Below are 20,337 nucleotides of genomic sequence, written 5' to 3' on the forward strand. Positions count from 1 at the left end.
TCTTTACCAGGACCGAAGCTGAGACCTGGGAATTTGCTGGCCGCTAGACCTGATCCCAGCTCCAATGTTTGAAAGTGGAATAAATCAAGCAGGCTCACTTATAATCATGGGGAAACGTATAAAGCCTTGGGGGTCTATGTACTAAGCCTTGGAGAGAGATAAAGTGGAGAAATAAAGTATCAACCAATCAACTTTTAATAGTCTGTAAAATGGCATTTAGATGCTTATTTATTGGTACTTTATCTTTCTCCAAGATTTGATACATCTCACCCTATATATATCTCCACCATATCTCTCTCCGAAGCTTGATACCCTTCCCCCTATATATGAACAGTATCTGTTCGCTTTTTGTTAAATGGGAGTCAAAGCACTATTCTTTTGGTGTGATGATACATGGCTAAAACGAACAATTTAAGCCAGGAAGAGAGTAGTAAGAGTTGCAAGCGTGTATACTTCACTAACTGATTTTTTATTTTTATTTTTGGTTGTGAAAGAGTTAATTGGAATTCCTGAAATTTTTTTTTTCAGCTGTGAAACTTCCTGGGAAGGCAGAGAGGAGCTGTGGTCGGTGTCAGGAAATGTGGAGGGACTCGGTGCAGGCAGAGAGCGGTGCTGGGTGTCTGTGGCTCAGCCAGCACAGGGGAGGAGCGGGACTGACACGTCAGAGAGGGGACACTTGTAAACACAGCACTTCTAGCAGGCAAAGCCCAGGAAAAAGGAAGAGAGAGTTCAAACTTCATACATAAGCAGCAGCAGCAGCAGCAGAAGGCTGACTGTCCTGGAGGTATGCGGTATGTAGCAAGCCCTTCTTTATGGGTTTATAGATTTACTAGTGTGCATAGCTCGTGTTAACTGCTGTTATACAACTTCATCACACTCAGCAGAGGCTGCCAGCTGCTGCACTGGTTTCTCAGACTGGTGTGTGTTGGGAGGGAGGTTTATTACTGGTTATTGATAGGTGAATTACAGTTAATAAACTTTCCCTCCCAACATCCCCCCAAAAAAACCATTGTATGTAATTGGGGAGATAGGCTGATTGTTAGTATGGTGGCTGTTGTATTGGGAGACCGCTTGTGTGTGTAGAACACTCGGCAATGTGCAGTGTACAACCTCATAGTAGCTCAGGAAGAGCAAGGAGCTCCCAACCCCCTCAGTCATTGCTGGTTGTTATGTTATAATGATGTGGACACATATTGTGTAAGATCAGCAGAAAGATTACAGCCCCCCATTGTGTGTGTGTGTGGGTTGTCATATTTCGGTTGAGTAATGGTGTAAGCACTTCCTGTCAAACATGTGATATAGATTTCATGTTCAGGTTATACGGTAGACAAGGGAGGCATCCCTACATGTCTGACCATCACGTTATAAAGTAGCATTGAGTTCCAATTATATGGGATTACTGTGCAGCACTGTATTCTAAACGCCATCTCTAGCTGTGGACGCAGGTATCAACCTGGTTTGTGCCGGTCTAGAGATTCTGTTATTGTTTTTTTTCTTTCTTTTAATGCACGTGAATTTTTTCACTCATTAAACTTGTTTTCCCTTTGCTCCAATGATTCCAAATTAAGTGGATTAATCGGTATTGGTTTCTATAACTGGTTTAAGTTTATTTAGCACGTAAATGTGTAGTGTATTTATGGTATTATTGTTTTAGAAAGAAGGTATTCCAGTGCTCATGTACTTGCGTATTTAGATTGTCCTAAGGCTGCTACCTATTTTCAGAAGTGCCTCAAACTTCTATAGGGATATAGTACAGTACAGAGTTAGGTGCGCCAAATGGACAAGTTCTAATTGTTTAAGAGGTATGATGTGGTTTTAATGATACTCAGACTAAATGTTATAGCTAACAAAAAATGTTTCTTTATTTAAACCAAAAATGGGGGGGGGGGGGTGAGGGGGATTTGGATACTGAAGGGAGAGGGGAGTGAAAAGGAATATATACTTTATGTATATAAGGGATTATCCGTCAGTATCGGATTAGTAAAAATGTTTTTGTTGCTGTGACTTTTTTTGGAGGCACTCAGGTCGGTGGCCGGAATTCTAGCATCTACCGTGGCCGGAGGCGTCCTTCCTCACTACACTGGAGGGTCTTCCTACACTATTTAAGAGCCTTAAGAAACAGAGGAGCAAAGAAGGACGAGGGGGAGCCGCCGCTTCACGGATCAAGAACGTCGCGACCTCACAACCCGATCACGTGATCAGGACAACCCGGAAGCAAGAGGAGGACAACGCCGCCGAAGGAGACCGGAGCAGGCCGCCGGCAAGTGGGGACGAGACGGAGCTACGAGGACAAGGTAAGGGACTCTGTAGGAGAGGAAAAGACACGGCAGATAGCCCAGCAGGGCTAGAAGCAGTTGTCTATCTGCCGTGTCTTTTCCTCTCCTACAGAGTCCCTTACCTTGTCCTCGTAGCTCCGTCTCGTCCCCACTTGCCGGCGGCCTGCTCCGGTCTCCTTCGGCGGCGTTGTCCTCCTCTTGCTTCCGGGTTGTCCTGATCACGTGATCGGGTTGTGAGGTCGCGACGTTCTTGATCTGTGAAGCGGCGGCTCCCCCTCGTCCTTCTTTGCTCCTCTGTTTCTTAAGGCTCTTAAATAGTGTAGGAAGACCCTCCAGTGTAGTGAGGAAGGACGCCTCCGGCCACGGTAGATGCTAGAATTCCGGCCACCGACCTGAGTGCCTCCAAAAAAGTCACAGCAACAAAAACATTTTTACTAATCCGATACTGACGGATAATCCCTTATATACATAAAGTATATATTCCTTTTCACTCCCCTCTCCCTTCAGTATCCAAATCCCCCTCACCCCCCCCATTTTTGGTTTAAATAAAGAAACATTTTTTGTTAGCTATAACATTCAGTCTGAGTATCATTAAAACCACATCATCCCTCTTAAACAATTAGAACTTGTCCATTTGGCGCACCTAACTCTGTACTGTACTATTTATGGTATTAAATTGTTTTTTAACTTTTTACTTCTGAATTGTGGAATTTCTGACCTTACAAATAACCGGATTCTAGCACTTCGGTCTGGTAGTCTGTGGTGCCACTTGAAGGGGTAGAAGTTTACTCTGAATGTGGACAGATTATCTAGTGAATTGTTCGATATCTCAGTGCTGCACACAAGGCATCTCTAGACAAGGCATCTCTAGTATGGGAAGGGGGCAGGATTAGCACAGAGCATGAGAAAGTGTTCTTTGGTTTTTATAGCGCTACCAGTTTATGTAGTACTGTACAAAGAATATTTATCATTCATGTCAGTCCCTGCACCACTGGAATTTACAGTTCCAGATTCACAACACAAAGTACATGCACACTAGAGTTACATCTTTCTCCAGAATTAAATTAACCTACCAGAATGTTTTTTTGGGAGTGTGGGAGGAAAACTGAGTGCCTGGAGTAAACCCATGCAAACATACAAATTCCACACATATAGGAGGATTACATATATAATCCCGCCAGGCGGGATGCCGACTGTCAGTATCCAGACAGCGGCTCCCCCCCCCGGCAGAATTCCGGCAGCGGCGCAAGCGGTGCGCTCGCCACAGGTTCTATTCCCACTCTATATAGGTGTCGTGGACAACCACGAGTGTAAATAGACTCTGTACACTGGTATTCAGGCTGGCGTCATTGCCGGCATCCCAACAGCCGGCAAATTGGATGGATCCCATATTGGGTCCCGGTCAGAAATGTATTTTATCACCTCAGTTCTGTGCAGTAAAGCTGTCCACTATGCCACTGTGCTGCCCAGAAGTTCATTTGTCCAATTCATTGATGTATCTATAATGGGTGCAGGGTGTGCTGTGCACACTGGCCCCTGAGTTCAGGGCGGCCCAAGTCGCACACCCAGAGCCGGCCCTAACCAATATGATGCCCTAGGCAAGATTTTGGCTGGTGCCCCCTAGCTTCACCGCTAGTTCCACCTCTGACCCTGCACCCCTTTCCCAGCACCATCACCCCCCACCCATAGCAGTCCTTTTTTTTGTTTTCCTACCCCTTGTAATTTAAATAAGAACAGTGTGCACATTCGGCGCACAGCCCAAAAAGGTATGTGTTTTTGCTGTCAAGAGGCATGGCCACACAATAGTACCCCCAATTCAACTTATGCCTCACAGTATTGTAACTTTATTCACAATTTATAATGCGATAGTGTCCCTTATTCACATTACATCACACAGTAGTACCACTTTACCTTAAATACGTTACTCTTCACAGTAGTGCCCCGCATTCACATAACACCACACCATATTGCTCTTTATTCACATTACACCACACGGTAGTGCCATATCTATACGTTACGCCACACAGTAGAGCACCTTATACACATAATGCCACACACTGGTAATGCATTTATACACATAATACCACACAGTAATGCCCCTTACACATATGGCACACATTATTAATGTCCTTATAAACATAATGCGCCTTACACATTATGCCAACCCTTATTAATGCCCTTATACACATAATTTCCCTTACACATATGCCACACATTGTTAATGCCCTTATACACATAATGACACACATAGTGCCCCTTACTCATATGTTGCACATTATTAATGCCCTTATACACATAATGACACACATAGTGCCCTTTACTCATATGTTGCACATTATTAATGCCCTTAAACACATAATGACACATATAGTTCCTGGCGTGAGTCAACTGGCAGCTCTGCTAACGTCGGGTGCTTATATTTTATGAAAATGCATCTTATTTGCATTGCTTTGTGGCTAGGATGCACAAGCGGCTTCTGCTGATTAAAATGATATGTGGGATGTCTATATACTGTGTGCGACTATGGCTGTATCTGCATACGAAGTACTACACACAGAATATAGGCATGCCGCATATCATTTTAATCAGCAGAAGCTGCTTGTGCCCCTAGGCATATCAGATGCCCTAGGCAATTGCCTAGTTTGCCTATGCCTAGGGCCGACTCAGCGCACACCCATCATAATTATACGTATATCTGCGGAATCCCGCATCAGCAGGTGCTGCAGAGCATCAAAAATCACTGTTAAATTGGAGCTGTGGCCATTTTTCCAGTGATTTATGTGCAATAGAGAAGTCACCAGGAACATGGCATGGGCACCATGTTCCTGAAGACCTGCACATAGGTACTAGACTGCACAAAGCCAGAGGCTGCTGCACTGCCAGAGAGGAGGGGACCTGCACGGAACCTGCACACAGGCCCTCTCCTCTCTCAAACAGCCCCTGATCCTGATTCTCCAACTTCAGAAGTTGGGAGGTATGACCATGTCTTCATATCGCATGTATGTCTCTTACATGACGATTTAAGTAATTTATGTGCTGCTTAGCTGAATCATTGACATTAAATAATTGAAGAGTTTATACTTTGCAATGTATGTCCGCCATGCTCTTTCTGAGTTTTCTGCCAGTCTGCGTTGTGATTGGGCCACGAGAAGGCGAGTTCAGCTGCTGTTGAATTCTATGCCATTGCAATGGCAACGCTCTTCCCTTGCTTCTAATTGAAATGATCCCTATGTGTGGATTGGTGGACTGTTACATAGGGGCTGTGCCAAGGATGTCGCAGCAACTGAAATTACTGCAGTATGGTTGTCCATTGATGGCCAGTGGTTTACAATCATCGATGGTTAGGCTCCGATGGCATCTGTTTTTGTCTGACGTTAACCCACCATTGATTGCTTTGTGCCAATATTTGCTTCTAATATAATGTCTGAAGTGGCAGTGCTCCTTTGTGCATGCGCTGAACACCTCTCCCCTTTCCGCGAGCCCACATGTCCATCAGCGATGGTTTTCCACTACTATAGGCCTGGACAACCTGTTGCTCTCCAGCTGTTGTGGAACTACACATCCCAGTATGCGCTGCCACAGCTTTAGGATTACCTAATAGGAAAACTGTGTCAGGGCATGCTGGGATTTGCAGTTTCACAACAGCGGGAGAGACACAGGTTGTATGGGGGGGAAGGCTGCACACCCTAATTCCAAACCTAAGAGGTGCTATCATGCTGAGACTTCTAGTTCCACACCAAAAGAATGAATATGCAGATGGGCATGGGACCCCCCAAGTCAGCACAACCGCCCCCAGGCATAACATTAGAGAGAGGGTAAAGTGTTAGTAAGTGTTGCATAAATAAGAAGCAGAAGGTATGTGTTAGGATTATTACATTGGTGATAAGTAATAATTACACTGTTAAAAAGAGTTACACATTGGTTGGCCAGGCCTGCCAAATGGTAAATCGGAGACCATCGATGGCGAGCAGCCCTAGATTGCATTTTTAACAAATATGAGATCCCAAAAGGACTCGCTTCTAAGGATGTGGGCAGAATTTAATCTGTTTAGTTGACTGGGGCGGTATCCCGATGATAGATCTGCAATGTCAATGGGTCGACGTGCATTAACCGATGAAAGGTCGACCAGTTCAAAAGGCCAGCATGACCATCCTCGCCACATAATTTATTTATTTTATTTCTCTAACGTACTAGTGGATGCTGGGGACTCCGAAAGGACCATGGGGAATAGCGGCTCCGCAGGAGACTGGGCACAAAGTAAAAGCTTTAGGACTAGCTGGTGTGCACTGGCTCCTCCCCCTATGAACCTCCTCCAAGCCTCAGTTAAGATTTTGTGCCCGAACGAGAAGGGTGCAATCTAGGTGGCTCTCCTGAGCTGCTTAGAGTAAAAGTTTAAATAGGTTTTTTATTTTCAGTGAGACCTGCTGGCAACAGGCTCACTGCATCGAGGGACTAAGGGGAGAAGAAGCGAACTCACCTGCGTGCAGAGTGGATTGGGCTTCTTAGGCTACTGGACATTAGCTCCAGAGGGACGATCACAGGCCCAGCCATGGATGGGTCCCGGAGCCGCGCCGCCGGCCCCCTTACAGATGCTGAAGCAAGAAGAGGTCCATAAATCGGCGGCAGAAGACTTTCCTGTCTTCATAAGGTAGCGCACAGCACTGCAGCTGTGCGCCATTGCTCTCAGCACACTTCGGTCACTGAGGGTGCAGGACGCTGGGGGGGGGGGCGCCCTGGGAAGCAATTAATTTACCTTATTTGGCAAAAAATACATCACATATAGCTCCTGGGCTATATGGATGTATTTAACCCCTGCCAGTTTTCCAGAAAAAAGTGGGAGAAGAGCCCGCCGTGAAGGGGGCGGGGCCTATCTCCTCAGCACACAGCGCCATTTTTCCCACACAGCTCCGCTGGTAGGAAGGCTCCCAGAATCTCCCCTGCATCCTGCAACTACAGAAACAGGGTAAAAAAGAGAGGGGGGCACTTATTTGGCAAAATAACAGATATAAGCAGCTATAAGGGATAGACACTTATTGTAAGGTTGTCCCTATACATATATAGCGCTCTGGTGTGTGCTGGCAAACTCTCCCTCTGTCTCCCCAAGGGGCTAAGTGGGTCCTGTCCTCTATCAGAGCATTCCCTGTGTGTGTGCTGTGTGTCGGTACGTTTGTGTCGACATGTATGAGGAGAAAAATGATGTGGAGACGGAGCAGAGTGTCTGTAACAGTGATGTCACCCCCTAGGGGGTCGACACCTGAGTGGATGTACTGTTGAAAATTACGTGACAGTGTCAGCTCTATATAAAAAAAACAGTGGTTGACATGAGACAGCCGGCTACTCAGCTTTGCCTGTCCAGACGTCTCATAGGCCGTCAGGCAGATGGCAGATACAGACGCCAACACGGATACTGACTCCTGTGTCGACGGTGAAGAGACAACCGTGATTTCCAGTAGGGCCACACGTTACATGATTGAGACAATGGAAAATGTTTTATACATTCCTGATCATACGAGTACCACCAAAAAAGGGGTATTATGTTCGGTGAGGGAAAAACTACCTGTAGTTTTCCTGAATCTGAGAAATAAAATGAGGTGTGTGATGATGCGTGGGTTTCCCCATGATAACAATTAATAATTTCTTAAAAAGTATTGGCTGCATACCCTTTCCCGCCAGAGGTTAGGATGCATTGGGAAACACCCCCTAGGGGGGATAAGGCGCTCACACGCTTGTAAGAACAAGGGCTCTACCCTCTCATGAGATGGCCGCCCTTAAGGATCCTGCTGATAGAAAGCAGGAGGGTATCCAAAAAAAGGTATTTACACACATACTGGTGTTATACTGCGACCAGCAATCGCCTCAGCCTGGAGGTGCAGTGCTGGGTTGGCATGGTCGGATTCCCTGACTGGAAATATTGATATCCTAGATAAGGATAGTATATTATTGCCTATAGAGCATTTGAAAGATGCATTTCTATATATGCATGATGCACAGCGGAATAATTGCCGACTGGCATCAAGTATAAGTGCGTTGTCCAATTCTACCTGTAAAATGGTCAGGTGATGCGGATTCCAAACGGCATTTGGAAGTATTGCATTTGAAAGGGGACATTTGGGGTCGGTCTTTTAGACCTGGTGGCCACGGCAACAGCTGGGAAATCCACGTTTGTACCCCAGGTCGCCTCTCAAAATAAGACGCCGTATTATCAGGCGCAGTCCTTTGTTGGCAAGCGGACAAAAGGTTCCTCTTTTCTGCTCGTGACAGAGGGAGAGGAAAAAGGCTGCAGAGATCAGCCAGTTCCCAGGAACAGAAACCCTTTCCCGCCTCTGCCAAGCCCTCAGTATGACGCTAGGGCTTTACAAGCTCAGGCACGGTGGGGGCCCGTTCTCAATGAATTTCATTGCGCAGTGGGCTCACTCGCAAGTAGACCCCTGGATCCTTCAGGTAATATCTCAGGGGTACATATTGGAATTCGAGACGTCTCCCCCTCGCCGTTTCCAAAAGTCGACTTTACCGACGTCTCCCTCTGACAGGGAGGCAGTTTTGGAAGCCATTCACAAGCTGTATTCCCAGCAGGTGATAATCAAGGTACCCCTCCTGCAACAGGGAACGGGGTATTATTCCACACTATTGTGGTACCGAAGCCAGACGGCTCGGTGAGACCGATTCTAAAATCTAAAATCTTTGAACACTTACATACAGAGGTTCAAATTCAAGATTGAGTCACTCAGAGCAGTGATTGCGAACCTGGAAGAAGGGGACTACATGATGTCTCGGGACATCAAGGATGCTTACCTTCATGTCAAAATTTACCCTTCTCACCAAGGGTACCTCAGGTTTATGGTACAGAACTGTCACTATCAGTTCAGACGCTGCCGTAGGGATGGTCCACGGCACCCCGGGTCTTTACCAAGGTAATGGCCGAAATGATGATATTCCTTCGAAGGAAGGGAATTTTAGTTATCCCTTACTTGGACGATTCCCTGATAAGGGTAAGATCCAGGGAACAGTTGGAGGTCGGTGTAGCACTATCTCAGGTAGTGTTGCGGCAGCACGATTGGATTCTCAATATTCCAAAATCGCAGCTGGTTCCGACGACGTGTCTTCTGTTCCTAGGGATGATCCTGGACACAGTCCAGAAAAAGGTGTTTCTCCCGGAGGAGAAAGCCAGGGAGTTATCCGAGCTAGTCAGGAACCTCCTCAAACCGAGCCAAGTCTCAGTGCATCAATGCACAAGGGTTCTGGGTAAAATGGTGGCTTCCTACGAAGCAATCCCATTCGGCAGATTCCACGCAAGAACTTTCCAGTGGGACCTGCTGGACAAATGGTCCGGGTCGCATCTTCAGATGCATCAGCGGATAACCCTATCACCAAGGACAAGGGTGTCCCTCCTGTGGTGGTTGCAGAGTGCTCATCTTCTAGAGGGCCGCAGATTCGGCATTCAGGACTGGGTCCTGGTAACCACGGATGCCAGCCTGCGAGGCTGGGGAGCAGTCACACAGGGAAGGAATATCCAGGACTTATGGTCAAGCCTGGAGACATCACTTCACATAAATATCCTGAAGCTAAGGGACATTTACAATGCTCTAAGCTTAGCAAGACCTCTGCTTCAAGGACAGCCGGTGTTGATCCAGTCGGACAACATCACGGCAGTCACCCACGTAAACAGACAGGGTGGCACAAGAAGCAGAAGGGCAATGACAGAAGCTGCAAGGATTCTTCGCTGGGCGGAAAATCATGGGATAGCACTGTCAGCAGTATTCATTCCGGGAGTGGACAACTGGGAAGCAGACTTCCTCAGCACGACCTCCACCCGGGAGAGTGGGGACTTCACCCAGAAGTCTTCCACATGATTATAAACCGTTGGGAAAAAACTCGACAGGTATTGCGCCAGGTCAAGGGACCCTCAGGCAATAGCTGTAGACGCTCTGGTAACACTGTGGGTGTACCAGTCAGTGTATGTGTTCCCTCCTCTGCCTCTTATACCCAAGGTACTGAGATTGATAAGATGGAGAGGAGTAAGCACTATATTCGTGGCTCCGGATTGGCCAAGAAGGACTTGGTAACCGGAACTTCAAGAGATGCTCACGGAGGATCCGTGGCCTCTACCTCTAAGAAGGGACCTGCTCCAACAAGGACCCTGTCTGTTCCAAGACTTGCTGCGTTTGACGGCATGGCGGTTGAACGCCGGATCCTGAAGGAAAAAAGGCATTCCGGATGAAGTCATCCCTATCCTGATCAAAGCCAGGAAGGATGTAACCGCAAAACATTATCACCGCATTTGGCGAAAATTTGTTGCGTGGTGCGAGGCCAGTAAGGCCCGACGAAGGAAATTCAACTGGGTCGATTCCTACATTCCTGCAAACAGGAGTGTCTATGGGCCTGAAATTGGGGTCCATTAAGGTTCAAATTTCGGCCCTGTCAATTTTCTTCCAAAAGGAACTAGCTTCAGTCCCTGAAGTTCAGACGTTTGTAAAAGGGGTACTGCATATACAGCCTCCTTTTGTGCCTCCAGTGGCACTTTGGGATCTCAATGTAGTTTTTTGGGTTCCAAAAGTCACATTGGTTTGAACCACTTAAATCTGTGGAGTTAAAATATCTCACATGGAAAGTGGTCATGCTGTTGGCCCTGGCCTGGGCCAGGCGCGTGTCAGAATTGGCGGCTTTATCCTGTAAAAGCCCTTATCTGATTTTCCATTCGGACAGGGCGGAATTGAGGACTCGTCCTCAATTTCTCCCTAAGGTGGTTTCAGCATTTCACTTAAACCAACCTATTGTGGTGCCTGCGGCTACTAGGGACTTGGAGGATTCCAAGTTGCTGGACGTAGTCAGGGCCCTGAAAATATATGTTTCCAGGACGGCTGGAGTCAGAAAATTTGACTCGCTGTTTATCCTGTATGCACCCAACAAGCTGGGTGCTCCTGCTTCTAAGCAGACGATTGCTCGTTGGATTTGTAGTACAATTCAGCTTGCACATTCTGTGGCAGGCCTGCCACAGCCAAAATCTGTAAAATCCCATTCCACACGGAAAGTGGGCTCATCTTGGGCGGCTGCCCGAGGGGTCTCGGCTTTACAACTTTGCCGAGCAGCTACTTGGTCAGGGGCAAACACGTTTGCTAAATTCTACAAATTTGATACCCTGGCTGAGGAGGACCTGGAGTTCTCTCATTCGGTGCTGCAGAGTCATCCGCACTCTCCCGCCCGTTTGGGAGCTTTGGTATAATCCCCATGGTCCTTTCGGAGTCTCCAGCATCCACTAGGACGTTAGAGAAAATAAGAATTTACTTACCGATAATTCTATTTCTCATAGTCCGTAGTGGATGCTGGGCGCCCATCCCAAGTGCGGATTGTCTGCATTACTTGTACATAGTTATTGTTACAAAAATCGGGTTATTGTTGTTGTGAGCCATCTTTTCAGAGGCTCCTTCTGTTATCATGCTGTTAACTGGGTTCAGATCACAAGTTGTACGGTGTGATTGGTGTGGCTGGTATGAGTCTTACCCGGGATTCAAAATCCTTCCTTATTGTGTACGCTCGTCCGAGCACAGTATCCTAACTGAGGCTTGGAGGAGGGTCATAGGGGGAGGAGCCAGTGCACACCAGCTAGTCCTAAAGCTTTTACTTTGTGCCCAGTCTCCTGCGGAGCCGCTATTCCCCATGGTCCTTTCGGAGTCCCCAGCATCCACTACGGACTATGAGAAATAGAATTATCGGTAAGTAAATTCTTATTTTTTATGGGGGCTGTCACGTTTGTCCCAACATTTGCTTGATTTACTATCCTCGTGGACTACGATTGTAAATAGTTACCTGCCCGAAGTGGCAGAGTGAACTAGCCTGCAAGGCACTACGTTTGTTCTGATGGTGGGCACAGAACATGAAATATACAACATTTGGTTAAAAAATGTATCTGTTGAGCTTTCATCTGTCGATAGTGGTGAAAGTAGCATTTTTTTCTTAGTAGTACTGATAGTAAAAATGGGCATGGTCTCGCTTCATGAGGGGGTGTGGTCACACAAAACTAGGGGAGTGGCTACATGACAATAGGGGCATGGCCACATTATGCCAAACACCGTAATGCCCATTATACATTATGCCACACACCTGCTTATTGCACATTATGCCGCACACTGTAATGCTTATTACACGTTATGCGACACACCGTAATGCAGATTACACATTATGCCACACACCATAATGCCTTACATATTATGCCATACACAGTTATGCCACTGACACCATTTTATGTCCCACATACAAACATGCCCCTTACAAATTATGCCCCAGCGGTGGGCTGGTGGTACACATATTTCTTAATGGTACTCTGTACGGGTCTGGGACTGAGGGTCGACAGCACAAAGGTCGACACACCTTAGGTCGACGCCAATTGGTCGACACACCTTAGGTCGACATAGACAAAAGGTCGACAGGAACAAGGTCGACATGGAAAAGGTCAACATGAGTTTTTTATGTTTTTTTGGTGTTGTTTTCTTCGTAGAGTGACCGGGAACCCCAATTAGTGCACCGCGTCCCCTCGCATGGCTCGCTTCGCTCGCCATGCTTCGGGCATGGTGCCTTCGCTCCGCTACCGCTTCGCTCGGCACACTTTACCGTTCCAATCGTAGTCCACGTGGATAGTTAAGTATGAAAAGGTTAAAAAAAAAAGAAAAAAATCGCGAAAAACTCATGTCGACCTTTTTCCATGTCGACCTTTTGTCCATGTCGACCAATTGGCGTCAACCTAAGGTGTGTCGACCTTTGTGCTGTCGACCTGGAGTCCGGATACCCTCTGTACCACCCCATACCCAGCACTGTCTGTCGACCATAACCACTGTCGATCATATATTGTAAACCTACTGACTGTCTACCTAGAAAGTGTAGATATATTATACCACACCAGAATGGGGCAGTAATGACTTCTTACCAGCACTGCAGTGAAATGTAAGGTTAACACAGAACAGTGTTTTTTTTTTTTTTTTAACCTTTTTGGGTCATATGAAATCCTTTTAATGTTAATTTAAGTTATGGCATTTATTCCTTATCCCCCAGGCTTGGTCCAGTATGTTATACCGGCGGTTGGGATCCTAGCGCTCACCACACTTTGGACCTGGTGACGAGCTTTGCTCGCCACACTTTTATATTTCGCCCTCAGGTGGTGACGTGGACCACCACCCAAGTGGGAACTAGGGGCTCTGTTTGGGATTCCGGCCGGTGGCATTTCGCCAGCTGTCGGAATTCCGGATTTGGTATCTTGACCGTCAGGATCCAGATAGCCGGTAACATAACTGCATCCTCCCAGGCTAGCTATAATTTTTGCCTCTGTACAATACAACCATTTTAGAGTACCAGACTTTATCAATTTAGTACTTTTTTTTTTTTTTTTTTTTTTTTTTACTCTATTATATCTCTATATTGTAGCTAGAAAATACACAGGTCCATCTACTATATCCCGTATACGTGGTATAGCTTGTATATTGCTGGAATGTTTCCTTCATCATGAATTAATGGAAAGCAGAAACCGTTGACCATTTAATTACTGTAACTTCAGATACTATAAAAGTGATAACTTCCTTTCCTGGCGGCTCTAGAAGCAGCTGCGTTGACACCAGCCATGTCCTTGGGTAGTAGGACACGTGGTCTTTGCCTTAAAGATTACTTTTAAAGTCCTTACGGTATTTTTCATGCTGCGGGGAATACTGCTTGTTCTGTCATGACTCAGCAAGCAGCGGGCCTGGTGGATCTGCCCATTCCTACAGCTGTGTTTCCATGTTTTGGCGGATTACAAAGCGGTTAGTAAAACAAAACTTGTATGTGTTGCATTAACTGATTATACACCGGCTAATGCATGATTGAAAATGTTCATGTCATATTTAATATACAGATGTATGCTTGAACATTGGTCAGTCTGCACTCTATAGGAACGTATGTATAACCCATATATTTAGTTTTTCATGTTTAGTTACCATTGTACATGTTATCCCCCCCCCCCCTCCTTCCCTCCCAAATGCTGAGCCTCAAGCACTATTGGGGAGAAAAAATATCATAATCTAATCTACGTACACTGCATATTTGTGAAGGTAAATGTATCGTTGCTGTGGGTTACAGCATGTTAGGGCAATGTTATGCTTCAGTGTGTGTTGACAAAAGCATAGTGTTGTACTGGGGACAGCAGAGGATATGGTGGCAGATATATTAAGCCTGGAGAAAGGATAAAGCAGTGATAAGTACAAAGTGATAACGCACCAGCCAGTCAAAAATCATTGTAAGGGAATTTCTACTTTTTTTTTTTTTTTTTTTTTAAATTTAAAGTCCTCTTTTTGGGTATCTCTCTCGTTTACCTGCCCAGTTGTGCCTCCTCTAGGGGACTCCAGGTACCATATTGCACTTCAGCTTACATTGTGGTAGGACTAGACGCATACTGTCCTTTTTCAATATAGTTTAATATGATGCCTATATTCATCTTTATTGAAGACATCTGGAAAGAAAGAAGTAAAAATAATTTGACTGACTCAGTGCTGGTTGAAGGTTGTGTTTTCCAAAAAGTAGCTGTTATAAAATAGGAGATAGTCCTCCAATATACAACCAAAAGATACAAATGTTAACAGCGCTACTGAGGAAACATTAATAAAACATTATATATTAAAATATATGATAAAAGGTGTATTTAATCCTTAATTGCACAAATGACGTACATATCCTGATAAAAGAAAATAAAAATTTACGCTGCAGTTACCATTTATTCTTTTAAACTTGCAGTAATGGGACCAAGTTCTGTGAGTATTCCAGACTTATTTATAATAGTCCATTTCTGGATTTAAATATAGTGAAATAGGCAGCGGCCATTATTTATAGCAGAGGTTCTCAAACTCGGTCCTCAGGACCCCACACGGTGCATGTTTTGCAGGTCTCCTCACAGAATCGCAAGTGAAATAATTAGCTCCACCTGTGGACCTTTTAAAATGTCAGTGAGTAATTAATACACCTGTGCACCTGCTGGGTTACCTGCAAAACATGCACTGTGTGGGCTCCCGAGGACCGAGTTTGAGAACCTCTGATTTATAGTGATATACCAGTTAGTATGGTATATTGGCCATGCCAGTGAATACGGGTTCTTCAGCTGGAGAATAACCATGCTATTTAATTTGTCCCGTCCATTTCACGGTTCAAAGTGTTGGTACTCCCAAAGGTGTTTGCCAATGACCATTCCAGGTAGAATAAATGTCCCACAATAGGTCCACAGCCATTTGGGGTTGGTGTAGTGCAGTCCAAATTGCCCACTAATGCATTTAGCTGACATAAACCTATTGAAGGGAACTGGATGGATTTAACCCCCCTATTGTGTGTGATTTATCAAAGCACGGAGAGAGTTAAAGTGTTAACCAATCAGATCCTGCCATTTTTCAAACACCTGTAAAATGAGAGTTAAGTTGGGTACACACTAGGCGATATGCTCCGTGAGCGGCATCGCCTAGTATGTCCCCTCCCGGCCTGGGCCCCCCGACGGCGGCATGCAGACTGTGCGATATCACTCGGTGATGTCATGCCTCGGCCGGGCTGTACATGCAACTTTAGATGAGTCCAAATTAAGCAGCATTTACGGCCAACACCGAGGGTTGTTAACGGCCCGCGGGGCTGCGCATCAGTCGTCATCCGCTGCATACACACTGGACAATATAGTAAATTAAATCGCTCAGGTGAGGGAAAATGAGCGATATCGTTTACTATATTGCTAAGTGTGTACGCACCTTTTAGAAGCTGATTGGTCAGTGCTTTATCTCTGTCCATGCTTTGATAAACACCCTCCTTGATTTCTCTACCCAAGATGTATATTTCCACAAGCAAAAAGTGAAAAAAGAATATAGCCCTTCATAGGAAAGTTAAACCATTTATGAATAGACGTCCGACCTTAAAAGTTCTGTTCATACTGTGGATAAAAAACTGTAGTTTGGTCTCTGTCCAAAGAAAATGAGAAAATAAAATCACAGAGTAAGTATGTAACAGTAGTCTATAGAATGTATCCTACACCGTGGTTCTACTAGGAGAAAACACGCCTAGAATATGAATGTATTGTTTTCTCAATATGTTACACACACAAACACCATTTTGCTGAAGCATACAGATGTGTCCTCATACACCTTTCCCTTTGCCTTCATTTGGCATTAAAAGCTGAGCATGACTAAGTCACTCCACCACGAGTAGTGAATGGATTGATTCCCAATTTTTTTTTTCTACAAAAGAATAAATATAAAGTAGCAGATTAAAGTACAGTAGCATACAGTATTTTAAGAAAAATCACAATGGGTGGCATAATGGTGGATTAGATGGCTAATTTGGGCAAAGGTGTATGAGGACACATCTGTAAATGCTTATCCATGTAGTTGCTGATTTTGAGTCTGCATCTTTTGCCGCAGTAGCGCTAATGACGAGGCTAATTTTGTACAAACCTTGAACTAGTGAATTCCCATTTTGGAGATGCACCATTAGACACACTAGGGGGTTTATTCATGAAGCAGTGATAAGAGTGGAGAAGTGAGCCTGTGGAGAAGTTGCCCATGGCAACCAATCGGCTGCTCCGTACAATTGTATAGTACGCAAATTATAAATGTTATGTCAGTGCTGATTGGTTGCCATGGGCAACTTCTCCACTGGCTCACTTCTCCACACTTTTCACTGCTTCATGAATAGACACCTATGGAAGCTGCAGTTTCTTTAAGTGAGTATGGCCTCCTGTGTGAATGGTTAAGTGTCTTTGTGCGCAGATGCTTTGAGTAATGTGCCTGCTTAGCATCCCCCATGTTACCTCCCAGGTATGCTGATTAAATCCACAGACCCTGCATTAGAATCTGTAATGCATCTCTGAGTTATAGGCAAACGCAGGGGGGTTTACAGTTGCCCGGAAAGCCCTCTTCCGCACTGCCTAGCCATTGACCACTACATGCAGTATATAGGGCAGAATGGAGCTGCTGCGCATGCCCAGTGTCGGGGATGGATTGGGCCGCCGGGAAGGTTCCTGCTCGGCTGGTCCTGTTGTCCCTTCAGTGGCCACCTGTCACCCCTCTGCCGGGCCGGATGCCACGTGTTTATGTTCTGCTTGATGAAGCCCACCTCATTCGGCTGTGTTGGGAGTTGTGAAACACAGATGGTCTGCCTCTGCTATTAGTGCAGAGGAGCAGTTGGGCCTCTAGCGGTTTGCGTTCCACTGGTTGGACCGCATTCCACTGCGTATGTGCTGGTGACCGTCATTCTGGGTGATGGAGAGCTGGTTGTCGTTTCCCGGGGACATACACAAGACCACAATGTCCAAATGTAGATGACCGTCCAGCGACTGTATAATCCAATGCCACTGCATGCAATTACATGCTCTATAACAGGCATGTCCAAACTGCAGCCCTCCAGCTGTTGAGAAACTACACCTCCCAGCATGCCATGACACAGCTTTAGCATTCTCTGACAGCAAAACTCTGTCAGCGCATTCTGGGATATGTAGTTTCACAACAGCTGGTGGGCCGCAGTTTGGACATGCCTGCTCTATAAGGTATGTGTCTGATGTTGGGTTGTTTGCTTGGGGATTTTAAGGACTGCTTAAATCCTGTACAATGGGAGAAGTAAATGGGTAATCTAAAAACCCAAGTAATGAGGAAGCACAATTGCAACTTTCCTTTTTCTTTTCTGTTGAGTATTTGTAATGCTTTTGGCAGGGGTGTAGCCAGAGCATTATGGGCACCATAATGTCAGTTATATATATATATATATATAACTTCACAGGGGACATACACAATTTTACCCTACCCAACCCCTCACCCCCAGTCCTCATGGTCCCCAGTGACATAAATTCTTCACCCAACCCCCCTGGTCCCCTAGACACAAAGTACTACCCACTTTACCACCACTGACCCCAGGGACATACACTGCCCGCCCTACCCTTCCGGCCCCAGGGACATGCACTGCCCACAGAACCAAGCATGTCAACAAGTACTTCAGACAGGTAAGTCTTCTTTGGGGGACTGGGGCAATTAGGGTTAAGCATTCCGTGGCAATTACAGGGGGTTGATTGATCAGATGCAGACATATTGTATTATGGGTGTGATCTTGGAATGACAGTAGAGTGGCCAGGTACAGAGACGCTGAATTGCTCACATTGGCGGCCATACTCAGATGATCTGCACTTAGGGTTGGTAAAAGTTTCAATGGTGCGACAGATTGTGGTGTGTAAAGACGCACAAAGCATGAGCAGCACCTGTAGACACTGGCGGTGTCATCTCAATCCCTGCACATGCGGATGCACAGATGTACACCCTGGAAGGGAATTGTAGCAGCATTGGCATAAAGTCACAGACGCAACTGCAGCAAAAGACGCAAGGAAGAACATAACGGCCTCCAACTCAGAATCAGTCCCTATGAGGAATCCCGCCCCACTAGACAGACTCCACCCCCAGTCTGGTGTGTGTGTGTGTGTGTGTGTGTGTGTGTGTGTGGCAGATGTATTAACCTGGAGAAGGCATAAGGAAGTGATAAACCAGTGATATGTGAAAGGTGATAAACCCACCAGCCAATCAGATCCTAACTGTTAATTTACATAATGGAGCTGATTGGCTGGTACCTTTATCACCTTGCACATATCACTGGTTTTTCAGGGGCAGATTTATTAAGCTCGGTGAAGTGATAAATTGGAAGGTGATAAAGGACCAGCCAATCAGATCCTAACTACCATGTTACAGGCTGGGTTTGAAAAATGACAGTTAGGAGCTGACTGGCTGGTCCTTTATCACCTTCCAATTTATCACTTCACCGAGCTTAATAAATCTGCCCCTCACTTCCTTATGCCTTCTCCAGGTTAATACATCTGCCCCACTGTGTGTGTGTGTGTGTGTGTGTGTGTGTGTGTGTGTGTGTGTGTGTATCTGACTGCTCAATCATCACACCAGAGAGAGACTCTAATAAGTGGTTTACTATGATCATTGGGCCTGTATTACATCAACTGCACTTTGTTTTGAGAAGATTATAGAGGATGCAGTTAAAATACCGGCTATCTGGATCCTGGCGTTCAGGAGACCAACGCCAGAATCCCGACAGCCAGTGAAATACAGACGCCCAGAATCCCGGCCACCCCACTTGGTTGGTGGGCCCACGCCACCAACCGAGTGGGAATATAACCTGTGGCGAGCCACCAGCCCGAGGCGTGGCGCTGCCAGGATTCTGAAAGACTGGATGTCACTGTACTGGCAGCTGGCATCCTGTCTGCCGGTACATCGTATGTATTCCAATTATAGCTTGTTACATGCTAATTATGCATCCTTCATGGGCTGACTATAATCGCTTTAAAGTCAAACATTTGGAAACTGCCCACCAGAAATCCTACGCATGCCTCTGGAGTGATAACAGTATTGATGCGTGCGCCGACTTACAACGGCCGTTTGCATGCGACATCACCGCTGCGTCCATCTCTGAATCCGGCAAATAGCGTTTTCCCAAGCTGCATTACAGTGGGAGAAAAGCACAGGATAATAGAGCAGCTTAGTGACTCCTTAATATCTAAGCTGTGTCACTATGCTGTCTATCTATGAATAATTGGCTTGCAGGTTACTATGAGAAATAATTTTCTTGCAGTCTCCACTGAGCTGCACAGGTCACTGCTGAGAGGACAGCAGGTCTAGCACAGCTCTTGTGGTATTCACCTCCCCTGTGAACATTAGGACCAATTATAATGCATGCCAACAATATTTTGAAGGAATAACACACCAGAGAATATACAATTCTTATTGTTCTTATGCGCAAAATATATATTTTTTTGTAGTTTGAATTGATGCATTGCTTGCTTTGGCAGCCATTGAGGTGCACTTACTAATGTTGCTCAAAGTTACAATTCTATCCTCACCCACAGCAGCCAATCGGACAGGAGCTTTTATATATTTTAAGTTAAACAATGGTAACCATTCTTTTATTGCACATTGGCACCTTTTTAAGCATTGTCATTTATTAACCCTTAACTTTTGAACAATGCAATTGCTAGGAATGAAAGATGAGATTTGTGGTTCCTTAGCAGCTGGAAAACTGCAGGATGTCTGCC

General features: G+C 45.7%; 1 protein-coding gene across 6 annotated transcripts in view; it reads left to right on the forward strand.

The window, feature by feature from the left end:
* The first annotated feature begins 548 nt into the window (after positions 1–548).
* Positions 549–20,337, forward strand: part of SGK3 (serum/glucocorticoid regulated kinase family member 3) — a 230,589-nt gene continuing 210,800 nt past the window's right edge. For 2 of the 6 annotated variants that reach the window (XM_063923849.1, XM_063923847.1), the window contains exon 1: positions 550–791. The gene's annotated coding sequence lies outside the window, so the exon portion shown is untranslated. Of the gene's footprint in view, positions 792–14,034; positions 14,060–20,337 lie in introns of those variants that run through there. The other 4 variants (XM_063923850.1, XM_063923848.1, XM_063923853.1 and 1 more) reach the window with 3 other exon arrangements.

Source organism: Pseudophryne corroboree, chromosome 5, assembly GCF_028390025.1.
Source record: "Pseudophryne corroboree isolate aPseCor3 chromosome 5, aPseCor3.hap2, whole genome shotgun sequence".
NCBI classification, from domain to species: domain Eukaryota; kingdom Metazoa; phylum Chordata; class Amphibia; order Anura; family Myobatrachidae; genus Pseudophryne; species Pseudophryne corroboree.